The 23,300-nt window shown below is 41.9% G+C and overlaps 1 long non-coding RNA gene across 1 annotated transcript; it reads right to left on the bottom strand.

Annotated features, from left to right (window-relative positions):
• Nucleotides 1-1,260: 1,260 nt before the first annotated feature.
• On the bottom strand, nt 1,261-11,054 carry LOC142873797 (uncharacterized). The gene is made up of 4 exons (XR_012921772.1): nt 10,942-11,054; nt 7,200-7,330; nt 5,596-5,645; nt 1,261-1,443 (listed from the first exon to the last, which is right to left on the bottom strand). It is a non-coding gene; the product is annotated as an uncharacterized LOC142873797 (long non-coding RNA).
• Nucleotides 11,055-23,300: the final 12,246 nt, after the last annotated feature.

Genomic DNA, 23,300 nt, shown 5'->3' with positions numbered 1-23,300 from the left:
GAGCATGGTCTCCTCAGCTGGGTGGCCCCAGAGCTCCTTACAGTGAGGGTACAGAGGAAGGGCTGTTAAGTGTTGAATCCCTCCTCTGAACAAGAAGACACCTGGGACTAATTCGCCAAGAACATTCAACTTAAATCTCTTCCCCCCTTCCCATCTGGTTTCTGGCCGAGTGTTTGGCACTGTACCATAGGAACTTAGTACACAGCTCCTAATTTGAATGCCTGGTGAAAGCCCAGCTCTGCTGCTTCCTAGCTGTGTGGTCCTGAGCAAATTGTGTAATTTCTCTGGGCCTCAGTCTCTTTGTCTATAAAATGGGAGTGATAATGCTATCTTCATCATAGGCTTTTGGGAAGACTGAGTGAGCTCATATGAGGTGATTAAAATAGTATTGGACACATGGTTCTTATTATTCCACTGCTGCCATTGCCTGAGCTGAAAGGGTTTCCCCAGGTGAAGCACCTGCTCTGTGCCCAGCCTCTGCCCACCTTACCTCCATCGAGCTCTTTGCTACTCTCCCTCTGGAATCCCGAATCCTGCCCGGTTAAGTCAATATGTAGACTCTGGGCATTCTCTTTTCGACATCTCTGAACCTACAAACTGCCAACTTCCCTTTTATTTTAGCTTGAAATCACCACTAGGCACAAACTGGTGAGAACTGTCACACAAACATGTCTCCGTTTACTCATGAACTCAAATATTTAGATTCCAAAAGGAAGTGCAACTTTTTCTTTGCTGTTTCTCTTTCTAGCCACCTTGGAGGAGTGGGAGGCTGAGGAACTTCACAGAAGAATGAAATCCCAAAGAAACAGCTTTAGGAACTGAGGCGAGGCAGAAATTCAATATGTTTAGGGCTCCCTTGTGAAAACACAAAAACAAAAATAAAAATGCCTCCCGCTGCTTCGACATCTCTATTCCACTGATGCCTCCCACAATTCTCTTTAAAAACAAGTGGAAAAGGCGAGGTGTTGATGACAGTCGCTGGGGGGTTAGAATATGTCCCTGGTGTAGAAGAGGCTGCTCTTTCACAAAAGATGAGCTCTGCCTTGACTGACAAGCCCTTACAAACAGAAACCACAAGTAAACTCCGGGTGGGAGGGGGTGTGTGTGTGTGTGTGTGTGTGTGTGTGTGTGTGTGTGCGCGCGTGTGCGCACGCGCACGGATGCGTGCACTGGAGGTGGGGCCCAGCAAAGTCTGGATTTGATTTGCAGGATTATGAATCGTCTTGGATGTTTTGGGAAAAGTTGAGGATTTGGTGGCTATTTGAGAATTAGAAGTTTTATTTGAGGGACATTTAAGGATTAAGAGTTGGTTGTTTGGGAAACATTTAAAGCCAGATTCTGTCCTTGGCTACTTTCACAAGTCTTCTTTGTTTCCAGGAAGTTTGAAGTTCTTTCAAAGAGAAATTTGTTCCTGAGATTCAAGAGTGGTGATGAGTGTCTTAACTGTTAAAGAAAAGAGAAAGGCAAGTGAAAAAAATCTCAAACACTACTTGAAGTTTTTACGCTACATGGCCACTGATTCCACTGGAAAATTTAAGATTCTATATGTCGTCCATGTATTTTAAAACATCATACTGACTTCTGGAATATGTGTTTTTTCTTGTAAGAAAATGTTTCTTTCCTGATTTAATAGATGTGAATGGTGTCTAATTTTAATCTTAACTTCGATTACTAAGGGTGCTCAATGTATTTCTGTGTATTTCCTTTCCTATGAATTATTCTTCCATGTTGTTTTCATATACATATTTTGGCATTTTAGAGTTTTTTTCTTAGCAACTCATAAGTCCATTTTTTTTATTATGAAATATTTCAGACATATGGGAAAGTAACAGATATATTTAAATCTCCATTTACAATCTTCCTGGCTGCCACTCCCCCCCTCTCTTCTAAACATTTACAGTTGCTATTTATCTTTCCCTTCCACATTTTAATATTTTTAGTCCTTGGTCATCTCACACACACACACGTACATACATGCAGTATTGATTTATGAGATTTTACACTTCATGTGACTGATAATATACTAAATTTAACATTTTGCAACTTGCTTTTAAAAAACTCAATATTATATTTCTGATCCATTTGACAAATTATAAGATCCAATTCATTCATTTTAATGGCTAAACTGAATTCCACTATATGAATATACCATACGGTATTCTACTCCGAGGGAACCCTTTATGTAATTATATATATGTTAACTCTGTTTCTGGTTGGGGTATGCACACACATGCTACAAATGTATTTCCCTATGTCTTCTTATTTAAATTATTTTTGTACGGAAGTGTAAACTTTTATAGAGTTAAATATGTTGTATCTTTGTGGTTTCTTCTGTTGCTTCATAGCATACAATGTGCTCATTCCTCCAAAGTTCACTCCTCCAAAAAGCTAAAAGGTATTCATTCATTTTTTTGTACCTTTTCTGTGATTCTTCTTTCTTTTTAGTTTAATTTTTTAGTTATATTTAAAATTGGGAGGGGGGAATGGGATGTGGTGGAAACATATACATAAATCTCCCTGCCCAATCAGTTATCCCAACAGGGTTTATTCAGTTATACTATTCTTTGGTTATAACTTCTTTATTACATATTACATTCTTAAGTGTGATTAGATTTATTCCTGGGCTTTTTATTCTATTTAAACTGATATCTATGTTTACTGTTACTTCAGATTTGGATCTGGCTGTGTAAAGACAAGTAGAAAAAAGATTTGAATTCTATTTTAATTGTTGTTGTTTTAGAATATATCTTCAGAATTGACTGCCTTCATAGTTCTACCTCTTAAAAAAATTATTTGATATTCCTACCCACTAATATCTCTTATCAATTTTATTAAAATTTTATAAAGTTTCAGGGAAAATTGTGTTAGATTTTTTAAATTGTGAGATTGTGTTCAAACAACACATTAATTTGGGGAGAATTGACATTTTACTTCATTTATTCTTCACTCCAAAACAGTTTCCAGATAATTTGTCTTTTCTTTGTATGCAATCATCTACCAAAAATGATGTTTTGACTGATTATTTGAAATAGTTTTTCATCTCATTTTTATTTCTTATCTTCTATTGCCCCAAATTTCCAAAATAATATTAATGTTATTGACACCAACGTTGTTCTGGATTTTCAAGTGAATATGTCAAATGTATCTTTGTATAATTTTGGATACTGGCTTAAGGAAGTATCCTTCTTTTCTGTTGTCCTTTAATGTCTTTATTCAAACATCTATTAAAATGATCACATCTTTCTTAGTGACTCTTATTAATATACATTTATATCATTGTATTTAATATATTTCTCTAAATTATATCCCTGAATTCTTGGATAAATATATTTTATGTAATTGTTCTTTGTATTCAATATATAATGTTCAATTCTGTTTCCCCGATTTTTGTATTTTCAAAGTTTTGTTTATATTTATTGTGTTTGCTTCATAAAATAATCTGTGTAACTTTGCAAGCATGTGGAAGGACATCAGGCAGTGTGATAGCCACAGCTTCCCTTCTGCCAGAGTGACTTATCTTATTGGCGAGTTTTGGGTAGAGCAGGCCCCTGCCTCCTGCCATCCTCTTGGGAGCCAGCCTACCCACAGAGAACCTGCTTTCTGAACTACAGCTTTTGGCCATCATACATTTTATGGCCAACCTCCATGTGGAGAGCATGTGGTGATTCAATGCTGCCTGTGGCAGAGAGTGTAGATAATTCTAATTCTAGGGTTTAGTTTTATTGAGCTCTATGGTTGTCACACATCTAAGCCACATCCTCAAATTCAGAATTTATTAGCAACTTTTATTTTTATTTCCATCCATCTAATTTCCTTGCCTATCTCTCAATGAATTCTGACTTTCAGTGGAGGAAAGTTTGTTATATATTAGGCTTCCTTAAACTCCAATAGTCCAACATATGTTTAAAAGAATTTCCAGGAAGAGAGAATAAAATGAACAGAGGAAACACAATATTCAAAAGATAACATATGTGATGGTTGCACAGCTCTGTGAATGTACTGAAACCATTGGAGTGAATACCTTAAATGGTTTTATTTTATAGTATGTGAAATATATCTCAATAAAAAGGGTTTTTTACAAAAAAGATAATGGCTAAAAACTTTTCAGAAGTAAGAGAAGTCACTAATTTTTACAGAAATTATAGTATAGAGACCCTGTCTCAGAAACAAAAACAAGAAATTATAGTATAAAGCAAAATGAAGTCACCCTCAGGTATAGCATAGTAAAAGGGAAAAACTCTCGAGACACAGAAAAGATCTTAAAAGTTACCAGGAAGAAACATAATGTAATCTGTAAAAAAACAAAAACAAACAAAGCAACAGCCATGATTAGATTGGCAAACTTCTCAATAGCACAGCAGAAGCTAAAACACAATGGAATAATATTTGCAAAGTGCTGACAATTAGAATCCTACAACCAGGTAAGCCATCAGGTCAATGTCAGGGTGAAATAGAAACCTTCTCAAAGTCTGAGATAATTTATCAATTGTTACACTTTCACTGGATAAATCCAAAGAAAGTAGAAAAAGGGGAATAATAGGACAACAGCAGAAATAGATGAAAGAAATATTAATAGATTGAATGTCAAGCTTAAAGAGAATCATCAAATCCTCATTAGTACAATGTTGAGAAAAAGAAAAGCTAATAAAATATTTTTTTAAAAACTAATAAAATTGACATACTTCTTTCAAGATAGATCAAAAAAAGAGAGAAAATGGACAAATACAGATATTGAGAATTAAAAGGAGGCATATGTGAAGATAAAGAAAAAGGTTTTTAAAATTATATGATAATTTTTAACAAATTCATGTCATTAAACTTGAAAACTATAACAAAATGGTCATTAATCCTGGAAAAATACAAATTATCCAAACCACAGTTGAAAAAATAAAATCATTAGCTTAAAAACTTTCTATCATTTAAGGAACTGGTGACCCAATTATTACACTAACTGTTCCAAAGAGAAGAGGGAATGTCCCCAGTTATTGTACCTGTTGACTCCTGGGTCCTTTCACTTCTTGGCTATTTTAGCTCCTGCCTCACTATGGCTCTTTCCGGTATTACTCCTCTCCTAAGTCTTAGTGATTCCAGCCTACACTTAGGTGACCTAAATCCTCAGTGCTTTCCGCTCCTTTCCTCAAAGGATCTTGTCTTCCAACCCTCTTGAGCCACTCGCTCCCATAGCTGGCACCCTCCACAAGCTCCATTGCAGGCATCTGCTCACGGACCACCACTTCCTCTTACTGTTCCAGCTCATTCTCTTTTTTTTGACAGGGTCTCACTGTCACCCTGGCTAGAGTTCCATGGCATCATCATAGCTCACTGCAACCTCAAACTCCTGGGCTCAAGCGATCCTCCTGCCTCCGCCTCCTAAAGTGCTAGGATTACAGGTGTGAGCTACCATGCCTGCCTGGCCCCAGCTCATTCTTTTGAGCACTCTGCCTTCAATTAACCCTTTGACCTCCCAGCACCTCCACTTCCTTCATCCTACCACTTTTTCACCAGCCCTCACGACCTGATGTTCTCCCCCCTTCCCACCTTACCCCACTGAAATTCCTCAATACCCTTTCCCCCTTTTCCCTTAGTTATACTCACTTGGCCAAACCATGATCCTATTTAAATCCAGCTTCTCACCTACTCTGAGCCTGTAAAAGAAAAACACACAGTCAATCGGACTGGCCCATTTTAAATTCAGGATCACAAACCGTAAGTGAGCCTTAATGCTTCCTGGCAGATATACTATATTTCCTAATCCATTTATCTCCTGTTCTCCTATTTGACTATTTCATACCTTTTCCTTTATTCTCAAAATTTCAACACCTCCCCCTCATAGCCTCACTCACTGAAAACCTTGCTTCCCTGTCACTGAGGAAACCAGAGCAATCAGAAGGGAAATTCCAGAGATTCCCACCACTACCTCTGTCCTCCTCCTAGTCTGTGCACCCACATGCTCTGTCTTCTTAGCGGTTGCTGCAAATGAATGAACTACCCATGTTCCCTTCTGAAGTCAGTCTCCCCACTTTGAAGCTAGTTATCGTTTTCTCTTACTTACCTTAGGGCTAGTAAAGGACATCTCTCCAGCAATCAATATCAATATCTGTCTGTCTGTCTCTCTCCTGGATCATTGACATTTCCATTCTACTGGATCATTTCCATGTAAACATATAGTTATTTCTCCCATCTTAAACTTTCTCTTGACCCCATGTCTCCCACCAGGTACACCCAGTTTCTCTTCTCATCTTATGGCAAAATTCCTTCAAAGTGTTGTGTACACTCATTCCAGTTCCTTTCTTCCTGTTCTCTTTGAAACAAAGAGTCCCATCAGGTTTCCACCGGCAACACCAGACTGAACACCCTTCTGCAGTCCTCCATTGCTAATTTCAAATGGACTTGTACTTTCTGTCTCAGCAGCATTTAAACATGGTCAGTTACTCCTTACCCTTTCTTCATGTGGCTTGCAGGACACTGCACTCTCGTGGTTTCTTCCTGCATAGCTGTGTACACCTCAGTCTCCCTCATTGGCTCTTCCTCTTCTCCCTGACTTCCCAATGTTGGCAAGCCATGGGCACCCAGCTCCTCACCCTTCTCTCTAGCCACACTCGTTCATTCACTGTTCTCACTTAGTCATGTGGCTTTACATGTTCCCAATATGCAACAATTGCCACATTTCTATTTCCAGCCCATCCCTCTCCCCTGTGCCCCAGACTCATGTATCCAACTGCCAGATAGGCATCTCTGTTTGGATAGCCAATAGAAACCTCAAACTTGATGTGTCCAAAACTGAACCTTTAACTTTTCCCCACATATTCCACCCCAGTTTTCTCTAGTCCAATTGATAGCAATATCATCTTTCCAATAGCTCAACCTCAAAGCCTAAAACTCTTTTTCCTCCTGTACTCCACGTCCAATCCAATCCATCCAATCCATTAGGAAATTCTGTTGGCTGCACCCTCAAAATATATCTGAAATCTGACCACTTACTACTACTTCTGCGCTAGCGCCCTGGGCTTGGCGTCTGTCTCGTCTAGACTCCTGTAATAGCCTCCTAACTGGTCTCCCTGCACCATTCTCACCCTTGTGCAGTCATAGGTCTTTTGAAAAGTTAGTCAAGTCATTCATTTCCTCTGCTCAAACCTCCGCAGGCCCGTGAGGCTTATGCCACCCACAACCTTCCCCCACTCCTCCCCCCTCCATTTTACCTCTGACCTCTTCTCCCAACCTTCTTCGTCAGCACTCCACTCCAGCCATGCCAGCCTGCCCACCGCCCCTCGGATAGCCAGAGCTTCTGCCGTGGCTGCTTCCTCTGCCTGGAGTGCTCTGCTCCAGACACCTGCATGGACAATGCCCTCCTCTCAGATCTGTACCTAAATATCGTCTTCTCAAACAGGACTTCTACCCCCCACACCCACCACCGCCCTACTCCTCATCACCAAACCCTGCTTTTATTTATTCACGTATCATATAATTCGCCCATTTAAAGTATACAATTCAATGTTTATAGTATATTCACAGAGCTGTGCAACCATCATCACGATCAATTTTAAAGCATTTTTATCACTCCAAAAAGAAAGCCCATTGTCATCAATTACTCTCCATTTCCCCCAAATTCCCCTCCTCCTGGCCATAGGCCAACACCAATGCACTTTTTGTCTCTATGGATTTGCCCATTCTGGACATTTTATACAAAATGGAGTCATACAATATGTGGCTCTTTGTGACTGGCTTCTTTCACTCAACATTATGTCTTCAAAGACCATCAATGTTGTAGATACATGTATCTACATGTATCAGTAGTATGAGAACATGTAGAATGAAACATGTATCATACTTTATTTCTTTTTACAATGGAATAATATTCTATTATATGGATTTGCCACATTTTATTTCTCCATTTATCAGTTGATGGACATTGGGTTGTTTCCACTTTTTGACTATTATTAATAATGCTGCTATGAACATTTGTGTATAGCTTTTTTGTGGACATATGTTTTCATTTTTCTTGGGTATATAGCTAGGAGTAGAATTGCTAGGTCATAGGGTTAACTCTATGTTTAATCTTTTGTGGAATCACCAGAATGTTTTCCAAAGTGGTTACAGCATTTTACATTTCCACTCTCAGTGTAAGAAGGTTCCAATCCCTTCATAAGCCCTCTAACACTATTGTCTTTTTGATACTTGCTTTATTTTTACAACAGCACTTATCCCTTCCAACATATAATATTTATTTATTTCCTACTTTAATATTGCCTGTCTCTTTCCACTACAATGTAAAGTCAGTGAAGGCAGAAATTTTTGCCTTTTAAAATCTATTTTGTTCACTGTTGAAAGTGCCTAGAACACAGGAAGCCCTCAGTAAATATTTGTGAATTGAAAAGGAATAAGTTTAGTACAATTGCTACCAAAACCAGACGACAGCATTAGAAAAGAAGTGAGTCCCATTTATTGGACTCAAAAAATTATATATTTTTTTTTTAAGTTTTATTTTTCTTGACAAATTATATTTATGGGGTACAATGTGATGTTTCATTACATGTATACATTGTGGAATAATCAAATCAGATTAACGTATCTATCACCTCAAATATGTACCATTTCTTTGTGGTGAGAACATTTCAAATCCTCTTTTTGCAATTTTGAATTATACACTATTAATTATATTTGTCATGCTGTGCAACAGATCACCAGAACTTATTTCTTTTATCTAACTGAAACTTTGTGCCCTTTGACCAATGTCTCTGCTTTCCCCCAAATACCCCTCTCTTCTGCTCCCAGCCTCTAGTAACCTGTACTTCTATGAGTCTGACTTTTTTAGATTTTATGTATAAGTGTATTGTGCCTGGCTTATTTCACTGAGCATAATGTCTTCTAGGTTCACCTATGTTGTCAAAAATGACAGGATTTACTGCTTTTTAAAAGCTGAATAGTATTCCATTGTGTATATTACCATAAAAATCCATTTGTCCATTGATGGGGACTTCACTTGTTTCCAACTGTGAATAGGGCTGCAATGAACGTGGGAGTGCAGACATCTCTTCAACATCCTGATTTCAGTTCCTTTGGATTTACACCCAGAAGTGGAACTGCTGGATCATATGGTAATCCTATTTTTAGTTTTTTGAGTAACCTCCATACTGTTTTCCAAAGTGGCTGTACTAATTTACGATACCACCAACAGTGTACAAGGGTTCCCTTTTTTCCATATCCTAGACAACACTTGTTATCTTTCATCTTTTTGATAATAGCCAATCTAACAGATGTGAAGTGATATCTCACCATGTTTTTAATTTGCATTTCTCTAATGATTAGAGATGTTGAGCATTTTTTTAAATATATCTGTTGGCCATTTGTGTATATTCTTTGGAGAAATGTCTATTCAGGTCCTTTGCCCATTTTGTAATAGAGTTATTTGTTTTCTTGTTATGAATAGTTTGAATTCCTTATATATTTTGGAAATTAGCCTCTTATCCGATATATGATTTGCAAATATTTTCCCCCAATCTGTAGGTTGTCTCTTAACTCTATTAAGTGTTTCCTTTGCTGTGCAGAAACTTTTTAGTTTGATGCAATTCCATTGTCTAGTTTCGCTTTCATTGCCTGTGAGACTAATGAAATAGATTAAGATTACAAAAACCATGTGTACCTTAGAGGAATAATATCAGCTAAAAAAGACAAAGCTACATATTAGCCAGCTACTGGGAAACACAGGGCCAAGATTCTACGGCAATGTATAACAAAAAGTCATAACTAGATTTTGTTTCCCACAAGGCCCATCATAGCTCATTAACTATGAAAGAAGCAGACAAACAAATCAAGGAACCAGCTTATCCTTCAGGAAGCCAGCAGATAAAGTGGCACCAAGTTTTGTTACAACTTGAGCAGGCTCATGGGCGGGCACACTTGGCAGTAGAGTGGCTAGATTGGAGAGGAAAAAGCACACAGGGGGCAGGTGGGGAGCTACTAGCCTGGAGGCTTGATGCAGGGCAGGACTCTGTGACCCTAGGTGGCAGATGGTGTGTCATGGGACCCAGCCCTGTGCTGGGTGTGGATGTGGAGTCAGGCAGTCAGCTCTCCCAGCAACCAGTCCGTTCCTAGCAGGGCCCCAGCCACTGGCTAAGGCACAAAGAACAGGATACTGTTCCACCTCTGCACCCCTCCCAGGGGGATGGCAGGAACCAGGCAGGGCATCAGACCAGCCAAACGGGGGAAGGGCAGGGTTTGGGGGAGGGGCGGGGATGAAGGTCTGAATGGCCAAGAAGTCTAGCTGCGGAAACTGACCACCATAGCGTTGTCATAGATATGTGATGTGTGTGGAAGAGTGGGGGAGAAGAGGACAGGGACTGCATTGTTATCAGTTTCACATAGTTGGCACTTTTTAAAATATCTTGTGTTTTTCAAAGGAAGGTATCTACCCCATCCCCTGTGAGGTATTTTTAGCTCCTGTGCAAATCGTGCATTTCCCACCGCACCCAAGCAGGACCCAGCGGAGTTCCCAATAATCCTTTGCAATTTACAATTGCGCCCGGTTCCCTGAGTAAAGAGACTTTCTACAGCGCAGAGTCTACATGCGCACAGCCCTGCCCACGCTTTCTTTCTGTCCCCATGTGGGCAGCCCCAGATCGCCCCCTGGGCAAACCCGTGAGACTCAGGGGGCATCTGAACTCTGCTCACAGCACTTTTTAACCTACGGCTACACCTCTGACTCCAGTGACCTTTGGGAAGGGGGAGGCCAGAAAATCGCCCTTCCTTTCTCCTCGTTATCCCACCCTGTCACCTCCATTTTCTACAAAACACATGTACGTTTGAAAAAAAAAAAGTCTTTCATCTGGGACGTGTTTTCTTTACCAAGAGCAAGTGTGTGTGAGCGGGCGGGGACGGGGGCGGGGAAGGGGACAAGGGGACCAAAGTGCCAGCAGCCGGAGCACCTACAAAAACAACCCTTACCTGGCGAGGCCCCGGGGGGGAAATCTTCCCGAGGAAGGTGACCCGCCTCTCCCGGGAGGCCGGGCCGCTCCCGGCGGGCAGTGGCGGGCGGCGAGCGGGGCGGAGGGACGAAGCGAAAGGGGATGGCGATGGGGGAAGGGCAGGCGGAGGGGAGGGGGCGGTCCCGAGCAATTCAATGGCGCTTTGATTTAACAACTCCAAGCCCTTTGAAAACATTTTGCCAAGAAAAGCTTGCCATCAACACGTATAATCTCTTATCAGAGGTCCCTGAAAGCCCGGGCCCCGGGGTTAATTCCCCCATCGCAATGAGTTTGAATCAGCTCTAAACCCGCAGTGACATGAAAGCGCCCGAGCCTCGGGCCGCACAGAACCCACTGAGATCCGCCGACCGGGGAGGATTACGGGGCCTGTTCCGCGGCGGGCTCGCCGGCGGGACGGGCAGGCTCAAAAGAAAAAGAATAATTAGGGATAATTGCTTGTGTCCAAACACAAGCATTAAGGCCCCCTGTTCCCCTTTGGGACTTTGTGAGCCAGAATGAAAGAGACACCCCCTGTTTTGACAGCTGGATCTGCGGCCTGGATCGGTGACCGAGGGAGGAAGCGCTCCCGGCTGCTGGGAACGCGGCCGAGCCAGGTCGCGGGTGGGGAGGGACCTGCCGGGCTCAGCGCGGGCAGAGTCCACGCGTGGGACCTTGCCTCCGCGCTCAGCCCTCCCTGCGCCCGGGAGAGTGCGGGCTGTGTCCCCGCCCCGCGCCCGCGGCCTGGGAAGCCTGCTTCAGCCCAGGGGCCTGGTGCGGGCCTTGGGCAGCCAACCCCAGTGCCCCGCGCACAGGCGGCGGGAGGGCCACCAGTGGAGCACGGGCCTGGCCTCCCGGCGAGCAGCCCAAAACGTCGGGGGCCGCAGCGCCGGTCGTTACACTACTCAAGTTTACACACCCAGCCGCGTGTGATCTCGTCAGCCCCACCAACACTCACAAACGGAAATATCTGATCCCACCTCGCTCGGCATGGGGCGGCCTGCTCCACATTTGGAGACACCCGAGTCCCAGGGTGGTCCCAGCCACATCCGGCTGCGCCCTTGAAGCTGAGGCCCGAGTAGGAGGCCTCCCCTCGTGATTCGGAAATGACGGGAAAATTAAACGCAACCAGGGAAACGGGCTCACTGTACACCGGCTGGATCAGGGCTCGCCCACCCTGGCCCATTCCTGAGGATGTTGGGGTTTGGGGCCACGGCTTTCCGGAGAGGAGACTGCACAAGCCAAGGCATTCAGCCTCCGGTCCCTGCCTGGGAGCTTGGCTGGTTTGCCGCGTGTAACCCAGGAAGTCACAGTGCCTGGGATGGTCAAGCCAGGCCTGGAGAGATCCTTGAAGGAGCAGGGGGGTGGCAAAAGTTGGCTCATGCCAGCGGGATGCCAGCTCTTGAGTTGTGCGCGGGGGAACCGGGGGTGGGGGACGGAGAAGGGAGGGAACCTGAAGGAAATATGGACTTGCAGACCACCCTGAACACCTGGACCACCCAGGCCGAGGCCTGGAACTGCAGAGCCTCGAGCCCAGCGTGGCCAACCGGCCAGACAGTCCGGAAGGGGGCAGTGAATCTTCTAGAAGTCCGATCTGGCAGGATATAGCCAAACGTGTCTCCCGGCGGCGCCTCGCAGCCCCGCGACCCGCGGAATCCGCACGCGCGCCACCCGCGGCTGCTCGCCAGCTCTCCCGCTTCCAAATACAGATCATATGCGGGGCTGGAGGAAGAGTGGGGAAGCGGCGCGGCAGACACGCGGGCATGAGTGATTAATTAAAGGGAAACCACATCCGACAAGAAAAGGGTTTTCCGAAAGGAGCAGAGTCCGAGAGGAGCTCCCGGCCCTGCAGCTGCGGCCCAGACGGATCATCAACTGCCAGGCCCTCCCCACGCAGCAGAGGACGCCTGCTGCAGCCTGCTGGCTTGCGGAGGGGACCGGCTTTCGAAACCTGAGTGCTTTAAATAAGGCTCACAGTTAAGAGTTTTCCAGTTCCACTGGGACTGGGAAACCGGGATGGTCTCTGGGTCTCTCCCCTGGCTGGCTGCGGCCACCTGGATTCTCCGGAGTGCTGAGCGCAGTGGCCTTATGGAAAGCACCCGCCCTCCTCGGAGGTCGCCTAAACTCTCCCGGGTTTCTGAATCTAAATGGCAGAAATCCCGCTTAGCAAGTTATGTAAAGTCAGCTTGGGTTCGCCAGACAAGACTGTGATGGAGACAAAGATTTGTGATAGAAAGCTTCAGATCCGGGCAGATCTCACGCATGCCCACATTGTGCTCTCCTTCGTCCCACCCCTGTGGTTTTGGGGAGAACTGATGAAAGCAACATTACCACCAAACAGAGAAAGAATGCTATCTACTGAATATTTATTCTCAGTTTACTTCTGATAGCCAATATTTAGGAAAATACCCGCAGTCTATCGAAGATTAAAATGCAAAATAAAGTGCATTATTTGTAGGTGGGTTTTTGTTAGAATTTTGTTTTGTTTTAGTTTTAGTTTTAAGTTGCAGACTCCTACTAATTTTCTTGACCAGAGAATAGTAGAGAAGATTCTGAGTGAGGAAAACTACTGTTTCTCTGCCATATAAAGATGACCTATTCCACCTCCTTCCTGTGAATATAAAATTCAGGAAATTATAAAGCGTGGGTTTGCGAAGTACTGAACTGTTTCCTCGTGCAGAGATGGGTGATGCTATCCGAATCTGTGCTCCGCATCACACTTCTCAGGTTAGGTCTGAGGTTTAGAGGTAATCGATGCTTTATTTATTTGTTCTGAGCACAGGGATGCAGAAGGGAGTAGTCTGATGACAGCAGGGGAGACCTTCCTGCTCCTTTCCTGTGATTCCTCCGCGCGCTCTTCTCTCTCCAGCGGCTTAATCAGCCTGCCTTAAAGAGGGCTTTGGTTTGGGGTTTTGGTTTTGTTTTGTTTTTGAGATTTAACACTGCATATATGTCATCACGCCGCACTGGTTTCAACAACATATAAAAGCCGTGAAATTTAACATTCAATTTAAGAGCCTTGGCCAAGAGATGAAATTATTATACGAAGAAAAAAAATGATGCTTAAGGAAGTGAGAGCTTCACCTCGTCAGACTCAAAGCATTTTTGCTTAAGCTGCTGTGTGGGCCAGTTCTCTTGATGGGCCCAAAATAGGCAAAACAATCCCAAAAAGGAGGTGTGAAAATGACGTAAGAAGTCTGAATCCCGGCCCCGCAAGTCAGTTGGGCGTCCAGGGGTTACACCTTCTCGGCCGCACCCCAAACGCACGGGTAACCCCGGCGCGCGTCGCGGGAGAAGGGCGGCTCCGGCCAGCGGGCTGCGGCGAGCGGGTGGGCCAGCGCGGGGACGCCCGGAGTTGCGGGACTGAGCTTGGACAATGCGGGGCGGGACGAGACTTTCAAATAGAGAACGCACAATATGGAATCCAAAATTGCTAGCGCCCCTCCCAGGGCTTTGGAAGGGGTAGTGCAAGTTAGGGAACCAAAGCTTTGCTTGGGGCCTTTTAAAATGTGTCTCTTCTGCCCCACAAGTCCCTGCTAGGGCAGCCACCAAACCGCTCCGGCCGACCGTGGACGCCGGTTAGTTTTAGGAGGTGTGGAGTCCGCGTGGACGCGGCACTTGGGTGTGTAATTAGGGATGTCCCAGAGGACTTCAGGGCTTTCTAAGGAGCGCCCCCTCCAAGGTCTGATGGGGAGACCGGGGCGTGAGCGCCTCCACCCTGGAGCTCCCTGGCCGTGGCGGGTCCTCCTCCCTGGCCCACCTCCCCGCTCCCAGCAGGGCCCGGGAGCTCTGAGCAGACCCGGCCCGGAGGGCTGTGCGACGGCCTGCAGTTGCTCTCGTGCCCTGGCGAGAAGGGCGCAACTGCCGGGCCGCTCTTGCTACAAGCCAGCGAGCGAGCGCGGGCCTGCTCCCGCTTCCGCCCGGGAGGCAGCGGGCCGGAGTCCCAGGCCCCGCGCGCGCCTCGTGGTTGAAGCCACAGGGGTGGCCCCGGGGATGGGGGAGAGGTGAACAAATAGGATCTTCCTGGGAAATGGCAATTCCCCCGCCCTGGCCCCGCAAACAAGCAACGCAAACTCTCTCTGGAACTGGAAGTCCAGGGAGGTGGCTGGCAGTCACCTGCAAATGGAATGAGTTCGAGTTTTAAAGCGAATCTAAAGGTTCACTGTTTAGCAGATGGACTCAGCTTGTATTTTAAAGATGCAAATTAAAGTTCAGATGGAAAAACCTAAAAGATGTTGTCCGCCCCCTATCCTGCTCCTTTCTCCAAAGATCTTCACATCCCCCCCATTCTTCACAACTGCCTGCATTGAAACGTTTGTTTTGTGGAGTATGTTGCAAGAAAAGACAATAAAAACTATAATAAAAAAGAAATAAAGATACATTTTTACCAGAGTCCCTGTGCACAGTATGTATGCATATGTATCTATACATATGTATGTATCTATGCATGTATATTTATATATTATCCATATAGATATAGACAGATTTGCTGGAGATTTAAATTTCCATTCTAAAACTGCAAAAATATAATTTTGTATCACAACCACGAATGTCAAGCTTGAGCATATGTGATCTTTTACAAGGCCAACTAAAATGCTATTTTCTTTTCATTTTTACTTAGAACCTCCAATACAAGAACAAACTTTACTTTTATGATGAAGTCACTCTATATGTGAAAAGATGACATGCATAAGTTGTATTTACAATGAAATGTTTAAAATTCATTTCTTTCTCTAAGTAACCTGACTGCAGGGCAAAGGGATTTGCTTCTTGGAAGGGCCTCTAGGCAGAGCCAGTTCTTGGCACCAATAGCATTGCCTGATGCCGTAAAACACTAAATCTCGACAGATTTACACAAAACAGAAGCTTTAATTTCACCCTTCAAATTCCAGCCAAACAACATTAGGGACTTTTCTATGTTCCAGACCCACTAAATGTTTTTCCAGGTTGTGTATAGCTGAGCCCCAGCCTATAGCAGCTTAACCAAAATCATGGTATTATTAGACACAAGAATGAGATCTGTGTCATCGTGTTTTTCATTGTGTTCACATCGTGAAACAAAGACACTTTATTTCAAAGATGCGGCTACCATGACGCTGATGAAACTACATGTCTCTGTGATGAAATAAAAATTTGGAAATGGGTTTTACATGTCGGAAAGACATTGTTTTATTTGTAGCCTTTTACTTGAAACTGTCTTCACAGTTGTTTTATTTTTTTCTACAACATCTTTATGAAGACAAAAATTAATAAAGAAAGTGTTCAAGATCATTTTTCCAGACACCATATAAATGAAACTAACTTCTTTCCATTGAGGCAGGCATAGATTTTTCTCTAACTTTAAAATGAATGACTACTATTTACATTGGTAGAAAGATGATTCAAAAAGCTGCTTTTCTGTACTGCTCATGAAAAGTATGTTATGTTTTCCCCAGAATTTTTTAATTGGACAGCCTGGTATATCACCATTAATAGCATTTAAGTACTTTTGGGGACAGGTGAGGGGGCAGGGGGCAGGGAGTCAGGGCTTCTCTGCTAGACACTGGATGTGCTGGATACACAGAGTTATATTATGAAGATGCTTATAACTTACTGCAAATACAATTCAGGACATAGATTGTAAGAAAAGATGCAAGTCAAATACATACATATTTATATCTGTAAAAACAAATGCATTGCATTTTCAGAGGATAGAGAATAGACCAAAAATATTTCTTCCTGGTGCTAAATCCACTAATAGCTCATAAGATAATTAAGGATACTTTTTTCTACATAAATTTAGTCATGTTTGAAGCTTGGTGCAACCATGGCATGTACCAACAGAGCCCCCTCCAAAGCACCCAAGAAGCCTGAAAGAGTTAAAGTACCCCCTATATCTCTGTTCTCTTATAAGCCATGCTTGTGGAGAATAGCAGAAAGTACAATGTGCTGAGTTAAACAAATATTTAAGTTGTTCCATGTCCAAGGCAAATCAGATTTCAGGCCAACATATGGGCTCCAATTCAGAGCCTGAGGCCCAGGCTTCAGGTCGGGCCTGGGAATGAATGGTGCCGTATGGTCATTGTCAGAGGCTCTGGCTAGACCAGACAGACTCTGGGTCACCCACCTTCCCAAGGACCAGGGAAAGACTGAACTTTGCTTTAGTCCAGAACCCCTCATAGGTTACAGCTTTCTGAAGTAGCATGGCTGGCCTAGAATCCAAAGTTAACTCTTTACTTGTCTAAGTTCCTTTTAGGGCAGGCACTATGATTTATTGATTTGGGGTTCCCCACATTTAACAACATGCCAGGCACATGGTAAGCACTTGATGTGTCTGATAAATAACTTAAGTGCCTGGTGAAGACCCCCAGGGTCTTCAGGTGGCTGCAGACCATCTAGATGTGTGCTGTGTGACAATAACTACTAGCTATGTGTGGCTATTGATGTGTGGAATGTGCTAGTCCAAATTGATTTGGACTGTAAGTATAAAATACATACTGAATTTTGAAGGCTGTCTTAGTCAGTCCAAGCTGTTATAACAAATTATCATAGTCTGAGTGGTTTAAGCAACAAACATTTATTTCTCACAGTTCTGGAGGCCAAAGATCCAAAATTAGGTGCCAGCATGGTTGAGTTCTTGGTGAGGGTTCTGTTCCTGATTATATCTGCACATGGCCTTTCCTTGGTGCTCACAGGAAGACAGAGGGAGGAGGAGAGAAAGAGAGATAGAGACATCTCGTGTCTCTTCCTTGTCTTAGAAGGACATTAAGCACATCAAGGGGGCTCTCTCCTGCTGACCTTATCTAAACCTAATAACCTCCCAAAGATTCCACTTCCTAATATCATTACATTGGGGTTTAGGGTTTCAACATGTGAATTTTGGAGGGATGCATTCAGCCATAGGAAAGACAGTATAAAAAAAGAATGTAAAAAATCTCATTAATAATTTTTGTATTGATTATATGTAATACTTTGGATATATTGGGTTGGGTATTTGTGGTAGGCAGCCTTTAAGTTGGCCCCTACTGATCTTAAACTCCCGGTATTCATGCTGGTATGTAATTCCCTCCCCTAAAATACAGGATCGACTTAGTGACTCAATTCTAACAAATAATATATGGCAGAAGTGATGGACTACAGGTTTCAAGTTTAGATTACAAAACCACTGCAGCTTCTATCTTGGGTACTCCCTCTCTTGCTCATTAGCTCGCCCGTCTGTCTCTCTTTCTATCTCAGAGCCCAGCCACCAGGAAAGAAGAGCGGTTACCATGTTAAGATGCCAAATGGAGAAGAGCAGCCCTGAGGCTGAGAGGTCACATGAAAGAGAACTGAGGTACCTCAACCAAAAGCCAGCACCAACTCTGAGCCATGGCAATGAAACTTTTTGGAAGCGGCCAGTCCTGCTTATATGATGTGGCCCAGCCACAGCTTGACTGCAAACTCAGGAGAAACCCTGAGCTGGAATGATCCAGCTAAGCCAGTCATGCATTGCCGACCTGCAGCAATGGTGAAATAATAAATGTATGTTGTAAGCTAAGGTTTGGGGATAATTCGTTATGCAGCAATAAAAAAAAACTAATGCATTATTACTAAAATTAATCTCACATGTTTCTTTCTACTTTTTAAAATGTGACTACTAGAAAACTTTAAGTTACATGTGTGGCTCCCATTATATTTCTATTGGACAGCACTGGTGTGTCTCTGTGGCACAGATGGGTCAATAGTGACCCAGGTTTAATTTGGGACTCTGAGGAACTGGACTCTAATTTATGACATAAAAAAGATGAAATATTTAGGAATAAGTCTACTGAAATATGTTATAATCTGTAGTCCCTTGGCTAAGCCAATTTCTTACATTTACATATCAAACAGTTATGGGTTGAGAGTCAAGAGTTACTCTGGTCTCAGGGTAGCCCCTAGTTAGCTAGAAACGGTACCCAGAGAGATCACTGTTAATGTCCCTTGTATCTTTAACATTTTATGATTCAACCATTGTTCATTTCAGCATCCTCTTGTTACAAAGGAGTAATGGTGGCATTGGTAATAGTGGTTCAGTGTTTCTTTTAACAATGAACCCAACATTAGCAGCTCTACTTCTCCAGAAAGGTCTCTTAGCAAAGAGCAGTGAGTCAGTAGGGTGAGGAATGGACAACCTGAGCCTAAGGAGCATTCTCCAGCACACCCCAAACTGCTCCCTAAATCCTCTGCAGCACTCACAGACCTTCCGGAAGTTCTTGCATCTCTGTTCTTTACCACTCCTGACATCTCAGAACTCCAGAACACTTGTGTTTTCATTTAAGAGTGTTTGTAGCTAAGTTTGAAGTTGGGAAGAAATGAAGGTCTTAGTTCTCTATTTATTTGCATTTGCAGAACCACAGAAAGCCAAGGTGATAATTAGAAAAATATTTTAGAAAGCCAGATTTTCTATTGGGTTTTATTTTTCTAGTACAGTGACAAATTCTCATAAGTTTTCAATGGCTAAACATATCCGAGTTTCCATTGTTTGACCAGTAAGCTGATTTGAGTCTCCTTTGCTCTGGTTATGTATAGATAATCGTGGAATAGGACTTAATTACAAGAATGAACATTGTTTTGTGTGCTTTTTCCCTGCATTTAATTACATTCTCTTCCTTACATCTCTTAAATGTATTTTATTTTGACAACATGATTGCAGATGTAATACTTGCTACTTCAAAGAGGAATGACTTTTATAGTAATATTTTCACCAAAAGTGGATGGTCTACTAAAAGGCTATCGTTAACAGTTTCAATCACTTAGATATGACCATTGAAAAATGTTGCTGAAAACATTCCAGCTTTGGACATATTGGGTGATTTAGTGAGGGGCAGAGACTGTAATATAAGCCTTGATTCCATAACTGTTAGTGAATAGTGCTGCTCTGAAATTTTGTATAAAAAAGATAAACATGTTGTTAATATAAATTAGCATTATTTTGGCAGATGGCATTTATTATTTCACTATATTTCTATTGTCTTTAATTTTTTAATTGTCTTGACAATATTTTAGGAGATTTTAGATTTTCTGTTAGAGATAAGTTTTAGAAAGCTCTAGTTAAACTGTGGAGGTAATCTTATACGGGAATGGTAAAAGCTATGTCACTTATTTTGAGACAACAATTACAAATCATAGCTTTGTATTAAGTGACAATTTTAATTCTGGATTTTGATTTTAATTTTTCTGAAGCAACATCTTTTTTTTCCTAGATCAAATCATTAGTATTTGTCTAAGTACACGAAATAAGTTAATCAATCATTTCAAATGATACCAAAGCTCTTCCAAGTTTTCAAAACAATGGGATTAAAGTTGTATGTATGCTTTGTTTTCCATAGGCACTAATGCCAGACACTGCCTCACAGAACTAAGCAAGCTGGCTTTCAAAAATGTGCTCAACATATGCTTCTGATAACTTTCTGAAATAAGTAACGAATGGCGCAGTATGTCAGACCATGCTTATTTAAATTAATGTCCAAGAAGTGATGGTTCTTAATTTCTAATTTTTTATTCTCCTTTTAAAGCCTGTTTTCTGTGCTTTAGCTTTTAATCTTAAGCAATAACCACCCAAATCTTAGAGAACTTTGGTTTTTTTTTTCCTCACATCTGCAGGCACAACATACATTTTTTTAACAAATACAATAAAATAAAGAATACCATTATTTTAGCAGTGAAATTATATTACTTTCTTCAGAAAATGGTGATTTGTAGTATAAAAGTTCACAACATGGAATTGTACATCTTCAGCTAATCGAATATAATGAAACCATTTCCAGGCCTTTATCTTGTCTTTAATTGTCATTCTCCCTCCTCCTCTTCATCTTCCTCTTTGTGGCTTTTACATCTTCCCCCAACCACATACAACTTCATCATTCTTCCCTGAAAGCCTTCTCTACAGCTCTGTCTCCCAGGCAGACCCTCTCAGGTTCCTCAGCCTTAGACTAATCCAGCCTCTGCTGAAGGATTCTGTTCCTTCCTCCACCTCCTCCCACTCCTCCATTCTCCACCCTCCTCACTCAGCGGAAAGGCAGGGTGCACTCTCTCCCTCTTCTCCTGCTGACCCCAAACTGGACTCCCCAACAGGCTCTTGAGATGGACCCAGCTTTAGCAAAGGAAAGTTCTCACAGAGAAAGGAAAGGAAGAGGAAGACTTATCAGGACTTATACTAACATGCAGCTTTAAGTGTGTGCAGGATGTTTCTAGATGTCTTTCTAAAACCTACCTGCTACTTCTCCAACCCCTTACAGGCACTCCCACATAATTTGCTGACACCAGCCATGCAAATATTTTTCTAATTCACAACTCAAACTCCATCTCCCAAACAGGTGCCTTTTACTGCAATCAGGATAAACTACACGTGTGGCTATTATTCTGTTGCTTTGAAACGGTGATGAAGGGCATGAGGGACTATCAGGCCAGGCCATCCCCCCAGTAATTTGCCATGAGCCTTCCATGTGGATCCAGACCCTCCCTTTGTGTGCAATCCAGCACGTGACTCCTGCGGATGACTGACAAGGGCAGACTTGTAACAACATTATTTCAGGAGGATAATAACCAGCCATCGTAAATTCCTTTTTAAAATAGTTTATTGCAGGTTGTAGACTATTGACAATGACTTTATTTTACAGCATGAGGGAAAATAGTTTTGTTGCTGTTTTAGTCTCTAAAACCATTTTAAGACTTTTTAGTACCCTCTGAGAAAACTTAGCCTTTCATGAAATGAATCATAAATAGTTAAGAAAACCACTGTTAAATAGGAAGAGAGATGAAGGGAAGAGAAAAAGAAATTATCTGTCTGAGATACAAAAGAGAAACTTTAGGAGTCCCTTGCATGCAAATAAAATTTTAGTGAAACTTTCGTGCCTGTCCTTCTATGTCTTTCTTTCCTGGGTAATAAATGAAATTGAACAATGAAATAGCTAAAAGCCTTAGCAGTAACTATGTAGAGAAACAAAAATTAGTTAGGAGGTAGCTCCTTCTGAGATTTGAATGGGTATCTTGGTTTCATTTCATTTCATGTTCGGCTAGAAGCATATCACTTCATTACTAATTGCTTTCTGTGAAAAAGAGACATTAAAATTTTCATTGAAAATCTCATATTTTGTCAGGATTTCTATATTTTGACTTCCAATTATGAGACAGGAGATCTTTACCATTGTGATTTCTTACAGTTTCAGACCACACACTAATACCTAGGCTGAAAATGGCCATCAGGAAATAGAAAATAATTATATGGACATTTAATTAGAGAAGAGATTTTTAAGAGTATGTACATCTACTTTTCCCTTCCTTTAAAAATATGTTGGAAAAAATATATAAGCCCCCAAATATCTTTTTAACAAGCAAGTCTTATAAAACACACATAGAGCTATAACCATGCAAGTCAGATACATATGTGACTAATCATATTTTTGATATATCTCTCTGCCTAATCATTAACTATAAATGCCATATAAGAATTTGTAATCCACAGTAAATTATTTCACAGAAATAATTTAAGAGGGCTGCTGACTAATGTGAAACATTCTAGTTTCTACCAGCAGTTGGCTGCCAAACATTGTTTTTTTTAAAAAAATGTCTCAGATATAAGTTGACATAAATTATAGTGAATATAAATCTTTAATGATCAAGTGGTGGTTAGACGTTATTGCATTTAGGAGACAAGGAACAAACATATTAAACACCATGAAGTCTTTCCAGGTTCTATCCTACATATTAGGAAACTGGATGTTTAAAAATCCCCTCAAAGCCTTTTAACTTCTTTGTCTAATGTCTTAATGTCCTACATTTCATAACAGATTGTAATAGAATTTTTTGAGCATAGAAAATAGAGGGGAAATCGTATTTCAATTACCATAGAGACTAAGTTCTATTTTTAAAATGTAAATTAGAAAAATCAGCTTTTAAACTAAGACTTCTAATTTTTTTCAAATGTTCTTCTCAGAGTATACCTTTCGCAAGAAATCAGAATAACTCAAAGTGATAATTTTCCAAATAATAGTTATGAAGAAAGTTTTTCCCCTTTTTCAAATTCTTAGGTTTTGTACAAAGCTGGAAACATTTGAGTGGAAATAATGTCCAGATTATAAAAAGCGGCAGCACATGAGTGAAATCAGGCAGAATTGGCTTGACAGGGGGTCAGAAACCAGAAACAGTGACATGCAGCCACTCAAATGGCAGCATTATTCAGGTAGAAATCCATAATTAGCTGAATTTTTTTGAGTTTAAAGGATTACTATAAAATACAGGGTGAAAATAGTAAGTCCAGTTGAGAAAATTAATTCCTTTTCCCAAATTTCATCCTTTCCTTCAAGATGCAACTCCAAAAAAAGACAATTGCATCAAAGAAGA

The sequence above is a fragment of the Microcebus murinus genome, chromosome 11 (genome assembly GCF_040939455.1).
Source record: "Microcebus murinus isolate Inina chromosome 11, M.murinus_Inina_mat1.0, whole genome shotgun sequence".
In the NCBI taxonomy this organism is placed as follows: domain Eukaryota; kingdom Metazoa; phylum Chordata; class Mammalia; order Primates; family Cheirogaleidae; genus Microcebus; species Microcebus murinus.
The sequence above is the reverse complement of the archived record's forward strand: the minus strand, read 5'-3'. Positions and strand labels throughout refer to the sequence as shown.